We start from the raw sequence: 14,695 nt of genomic DNA, 5'->3' as shown, positions 1-14,695 counted from the left end.
GAATGTAGGAAAATCTACAGATATGACGGAATCTACTGTGAATCTACCTACCAGAAGTATGTTGAAATCTTTGTGAGTCTTCCTTCTGGCTCGTGCATCAGTGCTTGTGGTTGCCAGCTATTCAAAAATATCCTTGTATTGAAACCTTATATTTCTCTAATTTAGTGGGAAAGAAACCCAAAAGCAAATCAAACAAAAATAACCAAAAAATTTGGCCTCTGAAATCAAGACAGAAAAAAATGTTTATTCTTTTGAAATTGTGGTCTAAAAGTTTTTTAAAAATGGCTATATTAAAGCTCTTAGGAAAGCTTCTTTATATTGCAATAAACAAGTACTTATATGCAAGAAAATCTCGGCAAAATACATTGCACAGGTGCTACGCATCTTAGGGATTTGAAAGGTGTGTTATGTATAAATTAGCTGTCACTTTTTTTCAATCCTGTAATGGAATGATGAGTTGTAATTTGCATAATCCTTTAAGAAGTCAAATTATACTGTCATGTAGCAGACTTAACATGCTAGCTAAGATTTCAGAGCTTTGCAGCTAATTACTATGTACCTTACAGGACAGTTAAATTGAAGTTGAGTCCTCTGCCTTGGCTGCCATTTGCTTTGTCCATTACTTAACAGAATCTGCACTGTTGGTAACGAGGTGTTGTTGCTATCACTGAAGTAAACACTCTGCTCAGGGAGAAAGGCATTTTAATATATCTTCGCTTGACTTGTGTCGCTTTTGCTAGGAAGAAAGTTTTTATTTTTCGTTTTGTTAAAACGGTAGTCTAAGTTGGAGTCTTCCCCTAAAGGATAAAATTTGTGCTTTCCAGAAAAGTTATGGAATATTGATTGAATCACATTAAGCTTTAATTAATTAATTAAATTCCCCTATAGAACATGCAAAGTAAGGTAGATGTATTTTCACTGAAGGCATTAGCCTTCCTGGATATACTTTGAAAATATACTTGGGTGTGTTTTTGTCTTCAAACTTAACTTCTTTTGTAGTAGAGCTTCATTATTGAAAAAAAAGTACCCTTTTTCCTTAAAACTCCTTTCTGAATACAAGCTGGTGAGTTCTGCTTTCACTTACGCCTCCAGTTGGTTGTAGAGCATTTTCTTTCATGGTTTCCATTTTATAAGTGATCAGGAAATTCTGGAGCCCATGAAGGCTGCTCTCTGAAATGGGTGCAAAGTGGGCACCGGATGTAGCTGGGTCTCTTCTCTGTATCTCAGCAACTTATTTATCTCTGGCTTTATTTCTTGATATTCTGATGCCTAGATAGTAGTATTTTCTTCATTAGAATCGGATTAATTATAATGCAAAATTGTTTCTGATTATTATTTTTTAAAAATCCTTGTTATCTGTGAGTTATACTTATTGTGGCTCCTGGTGGTCAAGTTTCTGTAATCTGTTGGCGAGTTTGTGGCTTTTTTGTGATTCATGGATACTTTGAAGAAGCCTTTTGCTGGATAAGAAGGGGGTGCTTTAAGGACTGTATTAAAGCAGCCGTTGATTGTTGACCATTCAAGTAATTGGAGACTGCAGCCAACTGTTGTTCATTTGTAATTAAGCCAGTTTCACATGTGTGAAATTACTAGCTGCAGAGAGACTGAGGTTTGTCCATTTAAAGTCGAGAGCCTGAATGGAGTCACCAGGAATTCAGTCCGCAGCAAGGCTTCCTTTCTAACTATACGTATTGTCTCAAGGGCTTGCTTTTTTAAGATTTGGTGTTATTTGTAGTCAAGGTAGACACAGTAGGTAGCACAGCTGTGACTGCCAGGGAAAGTCACCAGGGGGATATTCATAACAAGGAAATATTGGCAAATAAATGATGAAGAAGGGGAGGAAATCCCCAAGATGTTAAATTGGAGCACTGTCACTGAGATGATTTATGGTGTTGTGTATTTTAGTGAAGATGCTTATCTGGATTGTCTTGAAACTATAGTGTACATTTAATAGCACCTATAAAAAAGCATGTGCTGCATGAGCACACTGAAGAGAAAAAGGCCGTGGATTCAGGTTTTATTTTCCTGAGTGAGTATTTTCTCCAAATAAGTCTTAGGCTTCTGGTTGTTAGAAAGCTAGTGTTAATGTGTATTAGATATTGAAGTATGTGTGTTCTATATAATATATTTAGCATTAATCGGCGTTTATATAGCTCTCCTTCATGGAGGATTTAAAATGTTTTGTCAAAAATATGGGTATCTTTTTAACACTCTGGAGGGGTGACTATTATTGGTAATAGGGAAGTGATGATCACTAAGATTTGCCTTGTCATCCTAGGCAAACAGGCAGGATTGGTCATAGGGCTACGGTGGGTAAAGGGCCAAACCTTCATCAATGATGAAGTCAGCACAATATTTTAAAAATTTCTCTTGGGGCCAGCCCGGTAGTATAGTGGTTAACTTTGATAGCTCTGCTTCAGCAGTCTGGGGTTCGTGGGTTCAGATCTGGGCATGGACCTATACGCCTCTCATCAAGCCATGCTGTGGTGGCATCCCACGTACAAAAAATAGAGAAAGATTGGCACAGATGTTAGCTCAGGGACAATCTTCCTCACAAAAAATAAAAATTTCTCCATCAATTTCTGGTGAAGTGGTGTCTGTCTTGGAAGACCCTCTAGCTTTCAGTGTTAAGCCACAAATATCCTGAATTTGTGTAATGAATTATTTGCCTTGAGGGGCCTTTTATCATTGATGGCAAGTGCATCTTTGTGCAAGTTGCTTAACTTTCTTGGGTCTCAATAATTACTACTAGACGTAGGGAACAGATACAGACAATTGACATATAATAATCCTATCTTGAATGAGTTTAGAGTCTATCAGAGCACTGTTTTTCGATTTTGGGGGCCCAACCCAAATAGAGGGGTATGAATGCAATTTAGTGGCTCAAGATCAGAATTTTTTAAATGAAATGGAAGAGAATAGAAAATTTTAGTGTATTGTGCTTAGTGAGAGTATGTTTTATTCTGAGACTTCTGTTTTTGCTTTATGTTTTGGTACATGTACATAAAACTGCACACACACATGTGTGTACACAGGGTGGGTCATTAGGTCAAATGTTTTTCTTACTGTGTTTTACATCCAGAAAGATTGAAAGTCACTGTAATAGAGAGTCGAGGAGGTAAACATAATAATGTTAGGTGTTATGTGATTGTGTGTTCAGGGTACAGTGGGTTGTAAAGAAGGAAATGGTCAGTTCTGTGCAAAGCGTTCAGGAATGAAAAGCCGACACTATCCAGATGTTCTGGAGCCAACTTGGATGGGCTCATGAGAGCCCATCTGTGCACATCTTTCACTTTCTCTGACCCCTGACCGCATGTTAGTAGCTTGAATTTAGGGGAAGTGTTTGCAACATGGATATTGGAAAATGCTGCAAATGAGGTGCCTTCTAACCCGCAATTGGTGGTTATATATTTACCAGCATATCATTGCTCATATCCCTCCAACTATAATTCTATGGCTTTATAATTTTCTCACATTTTATAACCTTATGTTCTAAAGCATTTTAAAACATGTTATTGGGATTTATTAAAATAATTAAACTAAATTGTTTCAATAACATTGAAAATTTAAAGGACACAGGAATATAAAACCTCAGTTTAATTATTTCAGAATGTCTCTAATTTATGATTTCAAAATAATGGTAGTTACCCTAACTTCTTACATTAATTGCTTATGACATGGCCAATTTAGAACTTCAAATTGTAACTGGTGAGATTAAGTTTTTAGCAGAGGGTAGGAATACAGGGCTTTCAAAAACACTAACTGTAGTGTAAATATTTTTTTCAAATTTCTTTGTTTTATTTAAGCATTTTGCTAAGTACTGAAACTTAGGTCCCAGACTCTCCCTATTTCAGCTGTCTTTATAGTTGGCAACAATTAGTGAACTCGTCCGTAAAGCAGCAGATTTGATTGGGAGATGCCTAAGTTCTTTCCAATTAAAACAATTGTCAGTCTTACTTTTTTAAATTTTCAAACATAAAAGTAAAAGCTCTATGAAAAAAGTATGAGAGAGTCTGAAAAAAGAGAAAAGACACCCCTTTCCATATAACTGTTTTTTTTTGTTTTTAAAGAAAGGCGAGAAAATACTTGTCAGAAGAAAGAAAACTTTCATGGACAGGAGATGGAATTGTAGCAATATCCATTGACAATCACTTGTGTTAATATGCGATCCTGAGGAAGGATAACTAGGTAGAAAAGAGTCAACTGAGAAAGGGTTTTTTAGCCTCAAAGTTTGTCACAATTCAGCCATCTGGTTGGACCCTACTATAGAGGAATTTGAGGAAGAGTGAGCATCCTTAAACCTGTGTTCAGGAACAATCATTTCACCGATATTTAGAAAAGACTGAGTCTGGACCTTACTAACCTTTACTGTGCCTATGCTATGCCATTGCAATAGGCACGCAGATCTATTTTAAACAAAGGGGTTTAACCCAGGGTTCCTAGTGCAGCCACGATTGAGAAGGGGTCTGTAATTGACTAGAGACTTGTCGCCTAAAGCAGAAGAGGCCGTTGGCAAAATTTGAGGGTTGTATTTGTTTCTCTCTTCTCCATCCTAAGCTCTTTTTCCTCCTCTGTGAATTTCATTCCCCCTGGATACCTGGTTAGCGTTTCAGGCCCAGGACCTTGTCTCCACTGGGGGTTTTTGTCTGTACCCCTTATTGCAGATCAGGTGTTGTTAACTGATAATATTAGCCTTCTCAGGGCCATTTGCACTTTAATAAGAAATTCCAAGTGAAAGAATTCAAGGGGAAAAAAAGCGAGTCTTCTCCAGTAGAATAATTTCAGACACCATGTCAGGAATTGGAGAAATTAATTTGGGGCCGAGGGGATGGGGGGTGACGTTTTCTCCCTTTCCCAAAAAGAACAAACCTAGAATTTGGGTTTTCTCCTATTCAGTACAGGGTTAAGGCCTGCATTGACCAAGAAGCATGGTTTGGAAAGCGGAAGATCTCAGATTCAAAAGAGAGAAGGAATTAACAGTCCAGGGACAAGAGGAGGAGAGTGAGTGAAGAAGGAAGGAACTCGCCAGTCTTAATCAGCTGTGTTGTGCCAGACAGAACTAACCACTTGCACATGTTATCCCAATTAAGGAGAACAAGACAGGTGCCTTGTCAGGCAGGCTGCTGAGGGGATAGATGGTCACCTGTGCTGAAGGGGAGGGATGGGTCAAAGAGGCTTCAGCGGCAGCGAATTCTTTTGCTGGTTGTTGAACCTGATTGATTGCTGTTATACAGCACCCCCCCACATTAGAATAATTTATGCCAGTTGTGTTTGGATCCGTAAATAACAAAGAATTGAAAAAAGAATTATACAGTGAACTTCATAAAGAGTTCTAACAGAATCTGCATGTTAAACAGACATTGAACTTTGTAGCAAGAACTGCTTCAAGCCTTTCAACATCCAAATGAATTCTAATTTCCATATCACGCCTTTGAGACCTCAGCATGGTTTCTGGTGGTTTCTCCCAGTTAATTTTAGCATCCCACCAATGACGATGCCTATGAATGACTTCAAGTGGCATATCTTGGTAATGTGGATGGCATGAAAGTATTATTCAGGGCTAATCTCAGACTGGCTTAAAAGGGAACTTATTTATTCATTTAACAAATGTATTTTGATCATCACCTGTGGGTCAGATGCTGTTCTAGCTAAACTGAGATTTTCAAGGGTGACTAAGAAAACCTCTGCCCTCCAGAAGCCTAGAAGACTTGAAGTCTAGAAGAGGTGTAAACAAGTAACTGGGATCCTGTGTGAGAGGTGCCTCGAGTGGGATGAGTGCAAACTGTGGAAGTGGCACCACGCAAGGGTTATTTGTGATAGTCAAGGAGGACTTTATGGTGGAGGAGATACTTGATTTGGGGAAGGACTTTATGGTGGAGGAGATACTTGATTTGGGGAAGGCGTGCTTGAAGTAGTGATCTGGGCAAAAAACAGGTGGTTCTGGTGTAGTGAATCACAAATGGCACATGTCAGGAGTGGAGGGCTGAGGAAAGGTGACAGGAATAGAGGTTGGAGAAGGTGGAGCAAAGGCATCGGGGCAGGCGGCCACTGATTCTTTGAGAGCCCCTGGAAGGTTGTGAGGAGGGAAGAGTTGGGCATGGACCACGAGTTAGAGAGTCACTCTGGAAGCAGCTTAGACCTGAGGCAGGACACCTGCTGTGGGTGTGGCCCACGGCCTGAGCATCTCCTCTTTGTTGAGAAACTCATTTAGTGTACTTCGTGTGGAAGAATGTGCAGTCATGCTGTGTTTGTTAGTTTGAAATTATTTTCATTTTATAAACATCTTGAGGACTCCGCCAAATGAAATCCAGTTCAGGACCTGTCTACAAATTTATTGCTTTTCCTGGCTTGAGGAGCTTGACATTTGCCTTCGTCCTCACAGACCACTTGTAATTCAAGATAAACGAAGGCCAGAAAGTGAAAATGGACAGGCACAGGAGGCATGATTTAAAATGAGAGAATATTAATTGGCTTCACCAGAGTGTATATTTTTCATTATGAGAGAAGTGACTGCCTAGATTTTTAAAAATAATTGGTTAGTGACACACCTGCTGTATGTATGAGAGCTCTAGAAACCCGAGAACAGAAAGTAAAGGTCAAGGTGAGAGGAACAGAGCTACAAAGAACCTTTTGTAGGCATGCTGTTGAACTAGAATGTGCAAAATTGCTCACGGGTGGTTTCAGAGAGAGGCAAGGAGACTAAGGTGCTTGTGCCTAGATTTAAAAATAATATAGCAGACTTGTAGCTACACATAAAGTATGGTTTTAAGAACAGCTTGTTCTGTATGTTGAGTTTGTAAACGTGTCTTCAGTGAATTTTTGGACTTAGTTTATGCATTAGAGTGGAGGAATGATGCTGTGGTCTTTGACTATGGGCAACCTGTTTTAAGAGATCCAGAAGTCCACACAGTAGTATTTAATATTGCTAGAAGTGGTTAAACCTCCTGGAAATGGATCTGAGTTTGATCCTAGCCCCACAATTATCTGTTAGATGTGGGACAGTGGCTAAGTTACCTAACTCTTTAAGCTTCAGTTTTCTCCTGTCTAAACTGGGGGTAAAAATAACAATTCTCTCATAGTTGTTTTGAGGATCGATGTGATGATAAAGATGATGATAACAACTAATGTGACTAATCTTTCACAAGATACTCATGTCAGGCAGTAGACTGATGGCTTAACATACTTTTTTTTAAATTTTGGGTAAAGAAGGTTGGCCCTAAGCTAACATCTGTTGCTAATCTTCCTCTTTGTGCTTGAGGAAGATTGTCCCTGAGCTAATATTTGTGCCAGTCTTCCTCTACTTTGTATATGAGATGCCACCACAGCATGGCTTGATGAGTGGTGTGTAGGTCCACACCCGGCATCTGAACCTGTGAACCCTGGGCCACTGAAGCGGAGCACGCAAACTTAACCACTGTGCCACTGGCCCCGATCCCCAACATACAATTTTTAAAATGCTTATAATAAATTTATACACTAGGTAAGATTATTTTAATCATTTATAGGTAAGCTAACAGAGGCTTACAGAGTTTAAGTAGCTCACTCAAGGTTAAGAAGATAGCATGTGGTGGAATTTGGGTTAGCATCACCCAATTATGGTCCACTGGCCACATCTGCTCCCCTTTCCCCCTGCCTGTTTTTGTAAATAAAGTTTTATTAGCACATGACCATACCCATTCATTCATGCATCATCTCTGGCTGTTTTTGTGCTACACTGGTGACAGAGACCATATGGCCCACGAAGCCTCAAATGTTTACGATCTTGTCCTTTGCAGGAAAGGTTTGCTGACCCCTGCATTAGTCTGTCTGACTTCAGAGCCTAAGGTCTAAACCACAGAAATGGTTATTATGGTGCTTGGCATATAGTAAGTACTCACTAAATGAGTACTGCTCTGCTACTCATCTAACTTGGGTTATAACTGTTCATCTCATAGAGATCTTGTCTGCAAAATGGAGAAAAATAAACATTCAGCCTCTAGCAAGATAAGCCATTATGACTATGGAAATGTTGAAGAATTTAAAGTTCCTAAAAGAACACATTCTAAATTATATGTTATATTTGCCATTTATGTAATACAAATGTGAAAATTTTCATTTTCATAACATTCAAAGTACTGTACTCCATTAAAGGGGATAACTGTGAATTTTAGTGAATATTCAAAATCTAAGTTAATTTCACACACCAGGAAATTTCATATTCTTAGGAAATTTAAGAAATACAGTCTTATGGAAAATACATAAAAATATTGTGGAAATGCCACTTATAATTAAAATATTATGATCTGTGTTGTTAAAAACATGTATAAGCAGTGTGCTTACAATAGAATAAAAAATACATCAGGATATATCCCTTTTAATGAGAAGATATATAACTGGTAATAAGAAGAGATATATGTATATATCATACCTCCACTACTAGTCTTACTAACAACAAGGGGATGAGATTATGGTTTCAACTTGACCCTACTCAGAACTTTTATATCTATGTGTTTGTCTATTATTGATCAGGGAATTCCCTGTCATCTGCTCAGTAAATGGCCTTGAGTTTGTGTTATTTTGTGTTACAGAGGGTGCTGTGGTGGGTGGTCAACTCCTGTTGTGGGCATATTCTTGGAATTTCCTTTCACTAAGCCCAGTGCCATGGCTCTGGGTTGGTGTATGGAGGGGTTTCTAGATTAGTTTTATTGTTTTCTCTTGGAGTAGCTTTTTTCTTTTTTTTTTTTTTGAATAGACATGCCAAAAGTTTTCATTCTGAAACATTTAGAAAATGCAGAAAAACATAAAGGAAAAAGCAAACATCAATGTCTTTTGTAATGGTACCACCCATAGACAGCCACCATTAACAATTTGGCATCTATATATAATTGTGTGTATTTATAAGCATATCATCTCTGATAGATGTATATCCCTGTATATAGGTATTTTCTTGTGAATCCATCAACAAGTTGCCTCAGCTGGGAAATTTCTGGGTTCACATGTTGTAACTTGTAGAGGAGCAGCTTATTTAGGGGAAGCTGGAAGCAATATGGTCAGCTTCCATGTTCTGCAGAGATTTCCTTTCTTACATGACTTATATTTTTTTCCCTGGTGTAGTTAGTACCTTCTTTCTGCATTTTTAGCACTTTCTTATTGGGGGAATTTAAATTCTTTTGTTTGAATTTAAATTCCTCCAGCAGGAACTACTGATATAAGTGGCATTAGTGATAAGATTTTAAGCAGAAAAATCTCTCCCCACCACCTTAATTATTTTTGTCGAATAGCCCGTCATTTAAATGTGGAAATAATTTTGGAAGTTACAGGATGAAGCTAATGGCGAGGAGCCTGTGGTAGGTTAAAGAAACATGGCTTATTTAGATCAGAATATGTACATGTGTGAGAAATAACAGGTAAGTGATTAGATGGAGTTTTCTGGCTGCTTTACAAACTCATTCTCTCTCATGCCACGTCTGCTGCATCATTCTCCAGGTTGCTTAAAAAGAGAATTCTGTTTCCTGTGCTCAGCATTGAGATGTTTTGATCTAGTTCTGAACCAAGAGAAAAGTCTGGGTCCTGTGAGGATTTTGCTTCAATGACCAGCCTGTAAGGAAAACATTCTTGAGTGATTTTCTGTTGGCAAATTTGAGACCTCTCTGATTCACATATCAGTGTGACGATTCTTAGGAATTGAGTGCTTGAGATTTATATGATTGAATAGATTATCATTGCCTTTATTTAAAACGTAATTTTCTTTCTCTTCTCTCAGCCCAGTTATAAGGGGTCCCTGCAATAAATAGCAAATGCAGTAGTATTTGTATATTAGGTTACATATAGGGCCTCACTCTTTGCTGTTTCTCACTAGGTACCAATGAGGAGAGGCCTGTTTCTTACTAGCAATTCTCATCACTTGCATCAATCAACCTAAGCTTCCATAATGGCACCATTTTCTTGACCGTTGCCTGTTAGGGGTGCTCAGAGTGAATCACAGCCAGTTGCATGCCTTGGCCTTGAAACCAGGAGGTACATGGTCTTTTTGATGATTCTTCTCTTTGCTTCCACTCTCCAACTCCTCCAAAAAAACTGTTTTAGGAGTGAAATTGAGTTAGTGTGGCTCCGTCAGGCACAATGCCTCCTGTCCTGTCCCTTGTCCTTCAGACACCGGCTGGATCTCATGGTGAAGAACGTATTACCATAATTACAGGGAAGTCTTTGCTCACTTCCAGGGAAGCAGGCTGCTTAACTGCTTGATGGCTTGTAAGGCACGAATAAGCAGTGGCTCTGATTCCTATCCCCTGGAGAGACTCAGCGGATGTCCTAGGTCTTGAATTAATATCAGTGAAGGTGGTGGTATTCATGTCACCATGTTTTGTAAAGTTGAGGTTTGGTGACACATCTAGTGGGGATGAGGGTGGAGGGTGGGGGGAGTTCCTAAGCTCTGGTGAAATTGATAATCAGTAAGTTCATCTGGGAGCAAGATTGGCTACCATCTTTTCTGAATGCTGCTTGCCTAGAGCTCGTAACAATTTATATGAGGCTGGTAGGAATAAAGGATGCTGATTTTTTAAAAAATATTTATTTATCGTGGTACTTGTGAAAGGCCTTGTGGAAGGGAAGACTAGAAGACTAACATTATGGGGCAGCAGATTTTAAGCAGATTTTTACAAAGGTCTAGTGGCAAGTTTGGTTCACTTGCACCACAAATATCTTTATTGGGTTTGTTCGGGAGAAATGTGCAGCACACAGATGATTACTGGGGTACAGAGTGTCCTCAAAATTCGAGGCTCTGAGATACAGACAGGAGAGAATGAATACAGCTGCACTTATTCTGCCATCAAAAGGAGATACTCATTGATACTGAGGCCTTGCATTGTGAGGCTAAATTGATCATTCGGGGACGACAGAGGGTTTTAACTCTTGATGCTGAATTTATATTCCAGTTTCTCCATTCCTGCTTCTGTGTTGGCTGTTTTTCCATCTGCAGTAATATAAATGAAGCTGAAATCAGAAGGAAAGGAAGTAACATGTTCCAACTGTGGTATTCTGTGGTCTCCAGGCATTACTGTAATTGACCCAAATAACTATATTTGAAGTAGGTTGGTAATATACTCATTTTGCACTCAAGAAAATGAAGGCACAGAGAAGTTAGGTTTGCTCAGATTATGCAGCTAATAAGGTTTAATCTGGTGACCGTTTATAGCAGACCAATCCAGGTCCATCTGGGCAGGTCATCCCCTTTCAATTGGATGGCATGGCTCCTTGGAGCAGGATGATACTTTTTCTCAGGAAAACATCCATGCTCTTTTCAAGGATAGTCTACTGAAATCTATTTCTGCGAAAGAATAAGACCCTGAGGAACTTTGTCTTACCTGTAGAGGAGGGAAGTTTGTCATATTTGAACATTAGTCATTTAAGAAACATATATTCGGTGTCTTTTGTGTGCAAAGCTGTGTACTCTTCAGTATGAGGACAGTTAGGTCTCCCTTTTGGGAACTTCATCAGTCTTTACCCTGCAGTTATCACACAGAAATGGATGAATCTCAAGCCCTACCTCTTTCCAAACTCGTTTTATATTTCCAAACTGCTTCACATTTCTACTTGTGCTCTGCTTTCCATCTACCTCCACATGTAATGACCAACAAATTTGCAAGCACTTCCATGGACATTCCCAATTAATCCTCAAAGCAACCCAGTAAACTGTGTTCGATCTCCATTTTACATGGAAAAAACCCCAAACCAGGCCAAAAAACCCCTTGGGTCCTAGAGGTTAAGTGATCCGAACAATTTCACACAGCTGTGGTGTGGCCTGGCCCTCCTGCAAAGTGAGACCTTCCTGGTCTCCGAGTCTAGGGCTCTCTCCTGGATAGTGCAGCCGTCCCCCGAAACAGAACTCTGTGTCTTCCTACAGTGATCCCCTCCCACCTTACACTTCTGCTTTATCTTAATTTTTCTGGTCGTTCAGGCTCACTCTTGGAATCCTCTTCCATTCTGATTCCTTTGTCTAAAATGCCCATGTTTGTAGCATGATTTCTTTTAAAAATACTTCCCTTCTTTGCCCATCTCCCTAATCTAAGCTATTATTTCATGTCTAGATTGTTGCAGTCTCCTAATTAGTCTTCTTATCTCCTATCTCATTCAGTTTGATTAAGTTAGATAAATGCTTGAGTCTTCCCATGTACACAGTACTGTGCAAGGGAATGCAAAACTTTCCTTTCTGGGCTACCTTATAGTTACCAGATTAAAATGCTGTTTCTAACATATTTCCTTGCTCAAAATCATTGACTGTTTGTTCTTACTGCATGGTGTGTCTATAATCTTAGGTTAATGTTTAAAACCCACCAGTCTTGGTCTAGTCTGTTTTTCAGCCTCCCTTACTCTGCCAGGATATTTGTCAACACAGGCTCTCTGCTCCTATCCATGAAACATGTCCACTTACTCTTGTTGGGCACAACACATATATGACTCTGCCTTTGCCTTATCCACAGTGGTTTCTCCTCTTAATTTAATTCAGCACATTAATCGGGCACCTTCTTTAACCAGGAACTATGGTTTGGGATCTAGCAGTGGACAAAGACCAAAGGCTCTCCCTTCAAAGTCAGAGGGCATTTGAGACAGGTACTAAACAGTTAAACGTTAAAATGCAAGTAAAGCTGTAGTCTACTAGGTGGTGGTCAGGGCTGTGGGACAAAAATACAGAGGGTTAAGAAGGAATTAGGAGTGCTGGGGTGAAGACATGTCAGTTATGGTTTCAAATAGGTGAGGCATCATTTTAAGAGATAACATTTGAGCAAAGACTCGAGGGAAGTGAAGGAGTTAGGCATCCAGATAGCCAGGGGAAAATATTCCAGGCAGAGCCAACGACCACTGCAGGGGCTCTGAAGCTGAAGAGTTCTTGGTGTGTTCAAGGACCGCAGGGGAGGCCAGTGCGGTGGAGGCTGGATGAGCAAGGAGAACATAGAAGGAGACAGGTCAGAGAGGTAATAGGGAGCCAGCACGCAGAACCTTGGCAGTTGGGTGAGTCCTTTGGCTTTTACTCCACTTGAAATGGGGATTTTGACTTGAAGAGTAACTTACTTTTTAAAGTCAGTCTGGCTGCGAACTGAGCGTATGCTTCAGGGGGAGTGGGGTGAAAGAAGGGAGACTAGCTCCGAGACAATTACCATAATCAGGGTGGCTCATACCAAGGGTGTAGACATGGAGATGGTGAGAGGATTCTGGATCTGAGATATATTCTGAAGGAAGAGCCTACAGGATCTCCTGATGGGGTGGATTGAGGGGGATGTAAAAGAGAGAGAGAAGACAATGCTGAATCCAAGATTAAATCCTAAAGCATCATTTACTCTCTCCCACATGTGTGGTGGCACTCAATTGTGTATTTGCAAATAAATACCTTTTAGGAACTCAGTTAAACTGAGAGGTGAGGCATGACACAAACTTATAGAAGTTAAAGGATAGAAGTGTGTATATGGGTAATATCTTCTCAATAAGATTGCAGGTTCCTTAAAGATATTTATTAATTTATCTACTCCACCAACCCTTTTAAGGTACTTGTTAAAGGCCAATGATTTATCTTACCTCCTCAGTAGCACCAAATGCAACTGAGGCATCTTCAGTGTAGGGGATAGGTGCACAGGCTCTGATGGAGACTGATGTGTTCACCCTAGTTCCTTATTTGCTGGGTGATCTTGAACAAGTTACATAAGCTCTCTGTTCATGATTTTTGTCATCTGTAAAATGATGTGAATAGTCTCTCTCACAGGAGTAAATGAACTAATATATGTAAAGTACTTAGAACGATGCCTAGTATATACTAAGTGCTCAAATACTGTTTACCATTCCTGAGTAAGTGTTCAGGAAAATTCAGTTAAGAGAGGGTTAACATTTGGAGTGACTTTTCTCCCTTAAACACCCATGTTCAGAACCTGCCGAGTTCACGGGTAATGTGAATTATAAGGTCTCATAGTAAGCCTTGCTTTCAGCTGATGGTTAAAAAACGACATGAGAGAATTGTGTTATGATCAGTCTGATCACCTGTCTCTCTTTAGGGGCGGACATGGAGGCTGGTCAGCAGCCACTCTGGGTATGTTTGATTGATAGGCTGGCAAACAGCATTTAAATACCCAACACGTAAAAAAGATCAATGTTTTATTATTTTTTAGCTTAAAATGTTGAATAGGTATTAAAATGAGAAAAATAATTTTCAGGATGGATATGACTTTCCTAGTACATAAAAGCAAGGAGATCACATCAAGAAGGGAATATTATTTTTTTCCCCAAATACAGGAAATTACTATTTTTCCCTCCATGTTTATATTTTGATACCTAATATCTTGCTTCTTTCTTTCTTTCTTTCTTTTTTTTTCTCATGTTGTTGTTCTTCCTTTCATCCCTGTTATTATCAGAACTACTTTGACCTCCAAATCCAGGAAGGAGCAGTGTGTTGCTGCTGTGGAGCTCGTGCAGACATCTTAGTGTCAGAGGTGGTTTGAAGAGCAGCTTCATTCTGCTGTCTTTGTGCCTGGTACTTCAGCAAGGCACTCAGGTTCTGTTTGAGTTCAGTATTCCTGATCCCATTCTATACATCCTAGATGGCAATGCAGACAGTGGCTGTCAATGAGTAACAGGTAAATATTGAACAGGGAAGCCCTTTTGATTAACTTTGTGGATCATTATTTGAAAGTAGTTTGCAGTCAGAACAGCTCCATCACTCATGATCATAGCA

At 39.5% G+C, this 14,695-nt stretch overlaps 1 protein-coding gene across 1 annotated transcript in view; it reads left to right on the top strand.

The window, feature by feature from the left end:
• NPAS3 (neuronal PAS domain protein 3) overlaps positions 1-14,695 on the top strand; it is a 718,494-nt gene that overhangs the window by 29 nt on the left and 703,770 nt on the right. The window contains exon 1 of the mRNA XM_046654357.1: positions 1-56. This exon is cut by the window's left edge and continues 29 nt beyond it. The gene's annotated coding sequence lies outside the window, so the exon portion shown is untranslated. The remainder of the gene's footprint in view (positions 57-14,695) is intronic.

The sequence above is a fragment of the Equus quagga genome, chromosome 2 (assembly GCF_021613505.1).
Source record: "Equus quagga isolate Etosha38 chromosome 2, UCLA_HA_Equagga_1.0, whole genome shotgun sequence".
NCBI classification, from domain to species: domain Eukaryota; kingdom Metazoa; phylum Chordata; class Mammalia; order Perissodactyla; family Equidae; genus Equus; species Equus quagga.
Note: the sequence above shows the minus strand (reverse complement) of the source record. Positions and strands in the feature narration are given on the sequence as shown.